Raw genomic sequence first — 12,772 nt, 5'->3', positions numbered from 1 at the left:
TCTTGGGAATGTGAAACAGTTTTTTTAGGCATCTGAAACATTTACTCATATTGTTTATTTTACTGCTGCATGGTTGATTTACAGTATTAGTTTCAGGTATACAACATAGTGATTCAACACTTTAATGGATTTACTCCATTTAAAGTGATTACAAAATAATGGCTATATTTTCCTGTGCTGTACAGTAAATCCCTGTTGCTTATCTATGTTTATACACAGTAGTTTGTATCTGTTAATCCTATACTCCTGTCTTGCCCCTCTCCTGCCCTTCTCCCCACTGGTAGCCATTAGTTTGTTCTCATATATGTGAGTCTGATTCTGTTTAAATGTATCCCCTAGTTTGTTTTATTTTGAAGTTTCCATGTACAGGGAATTCCCTGGTGGTCCAGGGGTTAGGTAGGACTCAGTGCTTTCACTGCGGGGACCCAGGTTCAATTCCTGGTTGGAAAACTAAGATCCTGCAAACTTCATGGCCAAAAAAAGGCATCACATATAAGTAATAACATGTGGTATTTGTCTTTTCCTATCTGACTGATTTCACTAAGCATAGTAATCTCTATGTCCATCCACATTGTTGTAAGTTGCAGAATTTCAGTCTTTTTATGGCTGAGTAGTATTCCATTGAGTATATATACACCACATTTTCTTTTTAAAATATTTATTTATTTACTTGACTGTGCCAGATCTTGGTTGCAGCATGCAATCTCTTAGCTCTAGTATGTGGTATCTAGTTCCCTGAAAAGGGATCAAACCCAGACCCCCTGCACTGGGAACTCAGGGTCTTAATCACTGGACCACCAGGAAAGTCCTCCGTATACCACATCTTCTTTATTCTTTCATCTGTTGTTTTTTTCCCAACAAAAGGTCTTACATATTTATCACTAAGCCAAAGCACTAGTGCAGAAACACTGACGCAAAGAGAAAAATCATTTCCCACTAAAACTCATCCAGCTTTTCAAACAGTAGTGATGTTCTCAGAGTGATACAGTAAGATGCAAGTGACCTTGACACAGCATAAATCTGTGCCACCTCCCATGGGGGCTCCTTATAGACCCAGCCTGGTTCTTCTCCAATGTCTTCTCTTGTAGTTGTACCTGATTTTATTACCAGTTTTCATTTAAATCCATTGAGGAATGGGACAATCCTGCTTTTGCTTCTTGTCCTGGAATTACTTGATCCTGAAAGTCTTGTGAGAAGACCTGCTGCTAAGTCACTTCAGTCGTGTCCAACTCTGTGCAACCCCAGAGATGGCAGCCCACCAGGCTCCCCCGTCCCTGGGATTCTCCAGGCAAGAACACTGGAGTGGGTTGCCATTTCCTTCTCCAATGCATGAAAGTGAAAAGTGAAAGTGAAGTCGCTCAGTCGTGTCCGAGTCTTAGTGATGCCATGGATTGCAGCCTACCAGGCTCCCCCATCCATGGGATTTTCCAGGCAAGAGTACTGGAGTGGGGTGCCATTGCCTTCTCCGGTGAGAAGACCTGGCAGGGAGTAAATTCAACCCTGATAGGATATGGCAGAGAAGAGACAAGATCCATTTATCTGTTGATGGACACAGGTTCAAAACATTTATTCATGATTTTGATCATGCTTATGTCAAATGAAAACAAAAGCTGTGGAACTGTTTTTATCTTTTTAAAAAGAAAAAGAGTAAGTCATCTATTATTTCTTATGGGCAACTGTGCGATTTCTTAGTGAAACCAGAAGAAAACTCTGGAATTCCTTCTTTTCTTTTTGTGCAAAAAATTATGCCAAATCTCACAGTTTCGTTGGTTTCCTTAGAGTCAAAAGTCTGTTTCCTTTCATACTAATATGCTCAGATGTTTTCTTGGAAGTGTCATGATTAAGATTAATCCTCCAGGACACATTTCTGGGTCAGCTAGCTGGGCTGTCCTGTTCATTCTGTGTCCCCAGTTCCTTCCTCTGTAAACCTGCAGCCCGAGTAGCCAGCCGTCTTCACAGGAAGAATCTGCTCATTTGACATGTAGTTATTTTAAAGTGCTAGGCCCCCACCGGGCTGGGAGAAATGGGAATGAATACAGAATCCTGCCCTCTTGATAAGTGGTGTCCTCAGCCTCACCCCCTACCCTGACCTACAGCTGACCTCACATTCTGCTTGGGTCCACTCCTCCCTGCCTGTCCCCTTCTCTTGCCCCCTCCTCCAACGGCACATCCTGGGGCTCAGCCCCTCTTATGGTCCCCCTTTAAGAAAATTATTTGCTTATTATTTTTGGCTGCCCTGGGTTTTCGTTGCTGCCTGAGGGCTTCCTGTAGTTGCAGAGAGCTGGGGTTACTATTTCTTGGGGGCGCCGGCTTCAGTAGTTGTGTCTCGAAGGATTTGTTGCTCCACTGCATGTGGGATCTTCCAGGACCAGGGATTGACCCCGTGTCCCCTGCATTGGCAAGTGGATTCTTAACCACTGGACCACCAGCGAAGCCCTATGGTTTTGATTTCATTGCATTTGGGTTTGCTATTTCCCTCCTGTTCTTTCTCTCACTTTGGCCATGCATTTAAAAGGAAGCTTTCGTATTTCATACAGATTTTCCATCCTTTCAATGAGAAAGAAGGACTTTCCAGTGATTGAAAACATCTCGTTGCTGAAAATGGGGCTCCTCCTTACTAATCGTTGATTTATCTTTGGCTACAAACGCCCTAAAAAAAAAGTGTATTGGATGAACCGGCTCCCTACTCCCCAGCCCTAGGCCCCTCCGTGGTCCAGGGCTCCAGTTTCCCGCACAGGCAGTTTCGAGGGCTGGAGAGGGGGTGTTACTCCCACCCCGTGCTCAGAGAGGCAGCCTAGTAACTGCTTCCCACTCTGGCCTGAGGGTACACGTGGAGGCTGTGAGGCAGCGCACATGGATGAAGGACCAGCCTTGCGTTCAGCTGCTGGGTCACCAGCTACTCGGGGCATCGCGGGGAGAGTTGCCTCCACGTGCACCTGGAGGAAGCCGCGCCTCCGGGAGTCGCCAGAAGGAGGAGCACGGCTGCGGCCCGTCGGGGTCGGCAGCACCGCCACCTGCTGGCCGCGCGGTGAACCGAGGCTGCGCGGGCCCTGCGTTCCCAGCGTCCCGGGGGCGGCAGGGTTCTTCCTTAGGAAAGTACCTGGAATTGCCTCGGGAAGTCTGAGCCGCCCTGTGCCAGGAGTCCACAGGGTGTCCTCCTCTGTTCCGCCCTCTGCTGCTCCACCCTGTTCTAGTTCCGGGTCTGAAGACGCTCTACCCTCTGTAAGGCGAGGACCCCTTCAGGACTTTGATTTTCCAGAAGTATTCTGGGTGTTCTTGGTTTTTAACATTTATTTTATTCAAGTATAGTTGATTCACAATGTTGTAGTTGATTTACAGTGTTGTGTTAATTTATTTCTTTTTTTTGGGGGGGGGGGGAAGGGGAGGCCTCTCAACGCAGCATTGTGGGATCTTAGTTCTGCAGCCAGGGATTGATCCTGTGCCCCCTGCATTGGAAGCATGGAGTCTTAACCACTAGACCATCGGGGAAGTCCCTGTTCTTGCTTTTTAATGTATTAATTTTATCTACCTTTTGAAAAGGTTATTGACGTATGATTTTTAAAGTGAAATGCTTCCATTTCTAGAGTACAGTCGGATGAGTCAACAAACGTATAGCCGAAAAGTCCCAGCCGCCCCTCCCTGCCCGTCCACTCACTGGAGTCTTGCCTGTTTCTGGATTTTATGTAAATGAAATCCTGCTGTCCACCCCCTTGCATATCAGGCTTGTTCTCTCAGCATAAGGAGGTCCAGATCCTTCCAGGGTGCTGCTCCTTTCAGCAGTTCACGGCCTTGTACCCCCAAACAGCACCCAACCCGCCACTCAGCTTGTGCTTCCTTCCCTGCTGGTGGACGCTGGGCGGGGTTTGCCCTGGTGGATGAGCTGCTACCAGCAAGCATGTTCAGGGCTGTGTGTTTCTGTGCTTCCAGTTTTCTTAACTGAAGACCTGGGTGCAGTGGAGTTTAGGGGACGTGGGGTATGGAATATGACTGACACTGTCAGATCTGCCAGATCATTTTCCTAAGTGGCTCTTGTATAGTTGACATATTTTATGTTTCTACCAGCAAGGTGTGAAACCTCCAGTTGCTCTACCTCCTGGTTAACACTAGGGATTTCTGGTCTTTTTAACGTGTGTTTATTTCTCTGGCTGTGCTGGGTCTTAGTTGTGGCGCACAAGATCTTTGTTGCATCACGTGGGATCCTTACTCGTGGCATTCGAACTCTTAGTTGGGGCACGCAAACTCTTAGTTGCTGCAGCATGTGGGATCTAGTTTCCTGCCCATGGATTGAACTAGGGGCCCATGCCCTGGGAGCACTGGACCACCAGGGAAGTCCCTATTTTGGTCTTTTTAAAGCTAGCAATTATACTCCAGTAAAAAGAATAAAAGAAAAAAAAATAAAGATAGTGAGTGGGTAGTGATGCCCCATTGTGTGTGTCCTGGTTTTTATTTGGAAAATAATTTAGGACCTCAGAAAAGTTGAGAAATTAGTATAGAGAGTTCCCATATACCTTCCACCCAGGTTCTCCTGGGCTTTACCTGCAATGCAAGAGACACGGGTTCAACCCTGGGTCAGGAAGTTTCCCTGGAGAAGGAAATGGCAACCCACTCCAGTATTCTTGTCTGGAAACTCCATGGACAGAGGGGCCTGGCGGGCTGCAGTTCATAGGGTTGCAAAGAGTGGACAGTACTGCCAAGTCCTCCTGATGCTCACAACTAACACAGCCTTATGAGATTCTGAAGAGCAGGCAGCTGCTTGAGCACAGCACTGGCCACTACAAGACTTACTTAGGTGTGGTGGCTTTCCCACAACGCCCTTTGCCCCGGACCCACATGGCCTTTGGTCGTCATGGCTCCTGTGTCCATTCCAATCAGTCCTGGATATTCAGGGTTTGCCTGTTGCCCATAACCTTGACACTTCTAAAGTTTATTTTGTTGATTGCCCCTTAACTTGGACATGTCTAATGTTTTCTCCAGATTACAATGAGCTCATACATTTTGGCAAGAAGTGCTGTGTCCTTGGGCATCATAACGGGGATAACACAGCATCCATCTGTCTCTTGGCCAGCAACGTTCACCTTGATATCATGGTAAGGTGGATTTCTCTGTCGTAAAGTCACTATAATCAATAAATATCCAGTAGGAAGCTACTTAGAGACTCTGACAACATCCTCTTTCTCATCACACATCCTCATCACTAATTTCAGCATCTATCCATGGGCCTTGTCTACAGTTCTCACTGTTGTGGAGCCCCCTACCAAGGTCACAGGTGTGAGGCTTTGTACCAAGGTCACAAGTGTGGAGCTCTGCACTAAGGTCATCTCCGGAACTGACTGAACCCCAGAGCAACCGTTGCCATGAGCCCCCTGGATCTAAACCAGCCAGTTCTCAAGCCCCATGTTAGGTAAAAATACCCGCCCTAACTGTTAGGTAGTTAGAATAAAGGAGTCCAAAATGGCGGCGGCTAAAAGACAAAGAAGGGAAAAGCCCACGAAAATAGAGCAAAGGAATGTCCGAGGACAGGAGTGAGGACCTCAGATAAAACAAACAGCACTCCCGGCCAGCCCAATTTACACAGGGCAGACTCAGGGGAGGAGACAAATGTGTAAAAGGAAGAAGCCTAGAAGGATTGGGGGCTTCTCTTCTCTACACATCTTTCTAGTCAGCCCGCCCTCAGGCTTCAAGGACATATTTTCCTTTGCTTTCTAAATAAAACTGAGCTGTAACATGGAGCTGGTCTGTAACATGGAAAGGAAGAAATAAAACTGGCATAATTCACATATGATGGTTGTGTTTGTACATGAAACAATGTAATTCAGAAATACAACATTAGAGTCAGTAAGAGAGTTTAGCAAGGTAGTTCTACATAAAATCAGTATACATAAAAAAAAAAATCAGTATACAAACTCCAATTGTATTTCTGTAAAGCAGCAAATTCTTAAAATTATGATTTACAATAGCTTCAAACAAAGCCAATTATCCATGAATAAATCAGACTAAGGATATACAAAACCTCTAGAGGAAGAGAAAATAGAAAATTTCAGAGACATTTATCAATTTAAATGGACTTAACACTGTTCTGTCTGAGGAAATTACATGGGGCTGTAACACAGGTCCATCCATTGCTTCAAATTTTTGCTGAGGTGAGACAGAACCGAGGAAATTACAATATTCCCCCAACAGTAACCAATCACCTAATGCCAGCCTTGCTCCAGTATTCTTGCCTGGAGAATTCTAGGGTCAGGGGAGCCTGTGGGCTACAGTCCATGGGGTCACAAAGAGTCGGACATGACTGAGCGACTAACACTCACTGGGAAGATCCCAAATGCCACAGAGCAACCAAGCCTGTGTGCCACAACTACTGAGCCCACATGCCAAGGGCCCATGCTCCATAACAACAGAAACTACCACAATGAGAAGCAGAGTGGCCACAGCTTGCTGCAGCTAGAGAAAGTCTGAGAAGCAATGAAGACCCACTGCATCCAAAAGTATTAATAAATAAATAAAACTTTAAAAAGAATATTTACCAGAAATAGAGGTAAACACTATGTGAGAACAGAAGATTAAAATTAGAGGTCCAGTCAGAATGTAAAAGGAATTTCATCAAGACAGAACATAGACTATGGAGGAGGCTTGTTCTTCACAAAGTTCCAAAACTAAAGGACATGAATATGTAGAATGGAGAGAACCACTGTGTGCACAGTACCATGAGCAAAGCCCACATCAAGGTATATTGTTGTGTTATTTGAGAACACCAAGAATAAAGATGTGATGAGAGAGTTGGACTATAAAGAAAGCTGAGTACTGAAGAATTGATGCTTTTGAACTGTGGTGTTGGAGAGTCCCTTGGACTGCAAGGTGATCCAACCAGTCCCTCCTAAAGGAAATCAGTCCTGAATATTCACTGGAAGGATTGATGCTGAAGCTGAAACTCCAATACTTTGGCCACCTGATGCAAAAAACTGACTCGTTGGAAAAGACCCTGATGCTGGGAAAGATCGAAGGCAGGAGGAGAAGGGACAGATGACAGAGGACGACATGGTTGGATGCCATCACCGACTCGATGGACGTGAATTTGAGCAAGCTCTGGGAGTTGGTGATGGACAGGGAAGCCTGGCGTGCTGCAGCCCATGGGGTCACAAAGAGTTGGACACTACTGAGCTACTGAACTGAACTGAAGGATAATGAGAAAATCCTAAAATCTTTCAGAGAGAACAAATATCACACACAAATGGTGAAGAATCATAATGACTCTGACCTTTTACACAGCAGCCCTGGAAGCCAACAGTTAAAAACTATGACTTCAGAAAGTTTGAAGGAAAAGTATTTTGAATTTAGAATTCTATACCCTACCAAACTATCCACAGGTGATGAACAGAATAAACACATTTCAGACAAGCACCCTTCTCAGGAAGCTACTGACTTCAGCAAAATAAGAGAGTAAACATCAAAGGGGTTCCAGGAAAAGGGAACCATACAGGAGAAAGGCCAAGAGTCAGAGGGATGACGGCAGAGGAAGGGTCAAGAGGGCAGTGCTGTGAGTGGGTTGAGAATGCCATCAGTCTGCAGTGAAAAGGGGGTTCCAGAAATTAAACAGTTCTGATATGTTTGAGCCTTTGGAAAATGTTATTGATAAGCAGGTGACAAAGAAAACTAACCACATAAAATTCCAGGCACAAGAGAAATACTAGGTCACTATGAAGAGAAAGAAGATTTCCCTGGTGGCTCAACGGTAAAGAATCTGCCTGCCAATGCAGGAGACACACGAATTCGAATCCTGGGTCAGGAAGATCCCCTGGAGGAGGAAATGGCAATGCACTCCAATATTCTTGCCTGAAAATACCATGGACAGAGGAGCTGGGTAGGCTACAGTCCATGGGGTCCCAAAGAGTCCGAGACAGCTTAGCGACCAAAACAAATGAAGATAAAGTAGAGAAGGAGATATAATTTTTAAGCCCTCATTGTGAACAGTTGTGAAAATGTAGGGGTGGGGTGAGGTGGGCAGAGAGTTGTTTGGAGAGCATGCTTCTCCTTGACCTTAATGGGAAGTCCATAGAAATGTCTAAATGTATTTTATGTTTTTTACTTTTTTTAAAGTAGTCACAAATATATTCATTATTTATTTGGCTGCACTGGGTCTTATATTGGCAAGGGGGATCCATTTTCCTGAGCAGGTATCAAACCCAGGCCTCTGTACCGGGGTCCATCCCTGGTTGGATCCAGGGATTCCTTCAGGATGACGGCGTTGGCGAAAAGGGATAGCGTCAGTGGAGAGAATCAGAGGCCTAATTATAATTGATTTATGTGGGAAATTAATATACCTCCACGCTCCAATTACTTTGGCCTGAAGAAAGAGTAGAGACAAAAGGAAAGAAAAGGAGACGAGAAAGAATGACATGGGGAGACCGAGCTTAGTGAGCAGGGTCCGTAGCTTTATTTCCAGCAGGGGCTTTTATACCCAAAGTTGTACATAGAAGATAATAGGGGATGTAAAGTCATGCAAGGTCAGCAGACCTTGAAACCAGGCTTTTCTTCAGATACAAAGGCTTTATGATTTACATCATGTTCTGGTCAGGAGACCTGCTAACATTTTTCTTCTGATAAGAGTTAGTCAACCAGAAAAACTTATTTTCTCCAAAGGTGACTTTAGAGTTTAGTACCACTCCCCAAAAGCACTAGGCAAAGTTGCATTCCTATAGGGCAAGGGTGCAGCGGGGGTAATTAAAGGAAGAATTTATTAGCTCAGGAGTCTAAGGTTATTATTAACATTAAAGTTTATACTTATATAAACTATATTAATCAATACACTCTCAGGGACACAATGGGTGGGAAATATGGAAACTTGGCAGCAGGCATTAACTCGACAAAGAATTCGTCTATTGATTTTATTTTAACAATTTCTAACTCCCTGGGAGGCTCTGCATTGTAACAGTCTCCTTGTGCCTCATACGGCTGGAAGGTCGCAAACAATCACATGCATAGCTGTAGGAGTCCGGAAACCTGTTAGGCAGGTTAGAAGGCTTTCTGAGGGGATCACAATTGGAACACACCTTATTATACCCTGGAGACTTAGTAACTAGAGCTCTAAGTTGCTTTTCTTACAGATAAGAGTGGTTGGGAATAGCCCCTCGTGACTGTCAAAGGAGTTGGTGAAAGTCATGAAGCAGTAAAACAGACAGGCTCAGGTTTTGGGGTAGATGCTCAGGTAGGCCCAGAGGGGCACCCCTCGAGTTCTGGCTCACCTTGCCCACCAGATCTCTCCCACATGACCTTGTCATGGGGTGGGCACTCCTGTGCTGGCTCCCGGCAGTCATGGGTGGGGACTCCCATGCTGGCTCCTGGCACCTCTGCATTAGGAGTGTGGAGTCTTAGCCACTGGATGATCAGGTTCAGTTCAGTTCAGTTGTGTCTGACTCTTTGCCACCCCAAGGACTGCAGCACGCCAGACTTCCCTGTCCATCACCAACTCCCAGAGTTTGCTCAAACTCATGTCCATCGAGTTGGTGATGCCATCCAACCACCTCATCCTCTGTTGTCCCTTTCTCCTGCTGCCTTCAATCTTTCCCAGCGTCAGGGTCTTTTCCAATGAGTCAGTTCTTTGCATCAGGTGGCCAAAGTACTGGAGCTTCAGCTTCAGCATCAGTCCTTCCAATGAACATTCAGGACTGATTTCCTTTAGGATTGACTGATTGGATCTCCTTGCAGTCCAAGGGACTCTCAAGAGTCTTCTCCAACACCACAGTTCAAATGCATCAATTCTTCAATGCTCAGCTTTATTTATGATCCAACTCTCTCATCCATACATGACTACTGGAAAAACCATAGCTTTGACTAGGTGGACCTTTGTCAGCAAAATAATGTCTCTGCTTTTTAATATGCTGTCTAGGTTTGCCATGGCTTTTCTTCCAAGGAGCAAGCATCTTTTAATTTCATGGCTGCAGTCAACATCTGCAGTGATCCTAGAGCCCAATAAAGTAAAGTCTGTCACAGTTTCCACTGTTTCCTCATCTATTTGCCATGAAGTGATGGGACCAAATGCCATGATCTTTGTTTTTTGAATGTTGAGTTTTAAGCCAGCTTTTTCACTCTCCTCTTTCACTTTCACAAAAGGCTCTTCAGTTCCTCTTCAATTTCTGCCATAAGGGTAGTGTCATCTGCATATTTGAGGTTATTGTTATTTCTCCAGGCAATCTTGTTTCCAGGTTGTGCTTCATTCAGCCCAGCATTTCACATGATGTACTCTGCGTGTAAGTTAAATAAGCAGGGTGACAATATATAGCCTTGACGTACTCCTTTTCCTATTTGGAACCAGTCTGTTGTTACATGTACAGTTCTCATGGTTGCTTCTTGACCTGCATACAGATTTCCCACGAAGCAGGTAAGGTGTTCTGGTATTCCCATCTCTTTAAGAATTTTCCATAAAAAAGATCTTCATGACCCAGATAACCACAATGGTGTGATCACTCACTTAGAGACAGACATCCTGGAGTCTGAAGTCAGGTGGGCCTTGACTTCAAAGGCTTTGGAATAGTCAATAAAGCAGTAGTAGATATTTTTCTGGAACTCTCTTGCTTTTTTGATAATCCAATGGATGTTGGCAATTTGATCTCTGCTTCCTCTGCCTTTTCTAAATCCAGCTTGAACATCTGGAAGTTCTCGGTTCATGTACTGTTGAAGCCTTGATTGAAGCATTTTGAGCATTACTTTCCTAGCGTGTGAGATGAGTGCAATTGTGCAGTAGTTTGAACATTTTTTGGCATTGCCTTTCTTTGGGATTGGAATGAAAGCTGACCCTTTCCAGTCCTGTGGCCACTGTTGAGTTTTCCAAATTTGCCAGCATATTGAGTACAGCACATTGACAGCATTATCTTTTAGGACTTGAAATAGCTCCACTTGAATTCCATCACTTCCACTAGCTTTGTGTGTGGTGATACTTCCTAAGGCCCTCCTGACTTCGGACTCCAGGATGTCTGGCTCTAAGTGAGTGATCACACCATCGTGGTTATCTGGGTCATGAAGATCTTTTTTGTATGGTTCTGTGTATTCTTGCCACTTTTTCTTAATATCTTCTGCTTCTGTTAGGTCCATACTGTTTCTGTCCTTTATTGTGCCTGTCTTTACATGAAATGTTCCCTTGGTATCTCTAATTTTCTTGAAGAGATCTCTAGTCTTTCCCATTCTGTTGTTTTCATCTCTTTTTTTGCATTGATCACTGAGGAAGGCTTTCTTATCTCTCCTTGCTATTCTTTGGAACTCTGCATTCAAATGGATACATCTTTCCTCTTCTCCTTTGCCTTTCACGTCTCTTCTTTTCTCAGCTATTTGTAAGGCCTCCTCAGACAACCATTTTGCTTTTTTGCATTTCTTTTTCTTGGGGATGGTCTTGATCACTGCCTCCTGTACAATGTCACGAACCTCCATCCATAGTTCTTCAAGCACTCTATCAGATCTAATCCCTTGAATCTATTTGTCACTTCCACTGTATAATCAACCATAACAGATTTGATTTAGGTCATACCTGAATGGCCTAGTGGTTTTCCCTACTTTCTTCAATTTAAGGCTGAATTTGCCAATAAGGAGTTCATGATCTGAGCTAGTCAGTGCCTCGTCTTGTTTTTGCTGACCGTATAGAGCTTCTCCGTCTTTGGCTACAAAGAATATAATCAATCTGATTTCGGTATTGACATCTGGTGATGTCCATGTGTAAAGTTCTCTCTCTCATGTTGTAGGAAGAAGGTGTCTGCTATGACAAGTGCGTTCTTTTGGCAGAACTGTTAGCCTTTACCCTGCTTCATTTTGTACTCCAAAGGCAAACTTGCCCATTACTCCAGCTATCTCTGGATTTTCCAGTTTTGCAATCCAGTCCTGTATGATGAAAATTACATCTTTTTTTTTTTTTGGTGTTAGTTCTACAAGGTCTTGTGGAGAAGGCAGTGGCAACCCACTCCAGTACTCTCGTCTGGAAAATTCCATGGACAGAGAAGCCTGGTAGGCTGCAGTCCATGGGGTCGCTAAGAGTCAGACACGACTGAGCGACTTCACTTTCACTTATCACTTTTATGCACTGGAGAAGGAAATGGCAACCCACTCCAGTGTTCTTGCCTGGAGAATCCCAAGGATGGGGGAGCCTGGTGTGCTGCCATCTATGGGGTCGCACAGAGTTGGACACGACTGAAGCGACTTAGCAGCAGCAGCTACAAGGTCTTGTAGGTCATTATAGAACTGTTCAGCTTCTTCAGCATTAGTGGTTGGGGCATAGACTTGGATTACTGTGATATTGAATGGTTTGGAAATGAACAGAGAGCATTCTGTCATTTTTGAGATGGTACCCAAGTACTGAATTTCAGACCCTTTTGTTGACTAGGAGGTCTACTCCATTTCTTCTAAGGGATTCTTGCCCACAGTAGTAGTTATAATGGTCATCTGAATTAAACTTGCCCATTCTAGTCATTTTTAGGTCACTGATTCCCAAAATGTTGATGTACACTCTTGCCATCTCCTGTTTGATCACTTCCAATTTACCTTGATTCATGGGTTAACATTCCAGGTTCCTATGCAATATTGTTCTTTACAGCATCAGGCTTTACTTCCACCACTAGTCACATCCACAACTGGGCGTTGTTTTAGCTTTGGACCATCAGGGAAGTCCCAAAAATGTCTAAATTTAATACATCAAAAACCAGTCTTCTCTGGCTGAGAAACATAAAGGTTTCTGTCAGAAGAAAAGCTATTACAAGGGTTGGAAGTATTTGCCTCTGGGGGAAACTGGCATGTG

General features: G+C 44.4%; 1 pseudogene; it reads right to left on the bottom strand.

Moving 5' to 3' along the window:
• Window positions 1–1,045: 1,045 nt before the first annotated feature.
• Window positions 1,046–2,909, bottom strand: LOC104996090 (annotated as a pseudogene).
• Between the last annotated feature and the right edge of the window lie 9,863 nt (window positions 2,910–12,772).

This window comes from Bison bison, unplaced genomic scaffold (assembly GCF_000754665.1).
Source record: "Bison bison bison isolate TAMUID 2011002044 unplaced genomic scaffold, Bison_UMD1.0 scf7180017864289, whole genome shotgun sequence".
Lineage (NCBI taxonomy): Eukaryota > Metazoa > Chordata > Mammalia > Artiodactyla > Bovidae > Bison > Bison bison.
The sequence above is the reverse complement of the archived record's forward strand: the minus strand, read 5'-3'. Positions and strand labels throughout refer to the sequence as shown.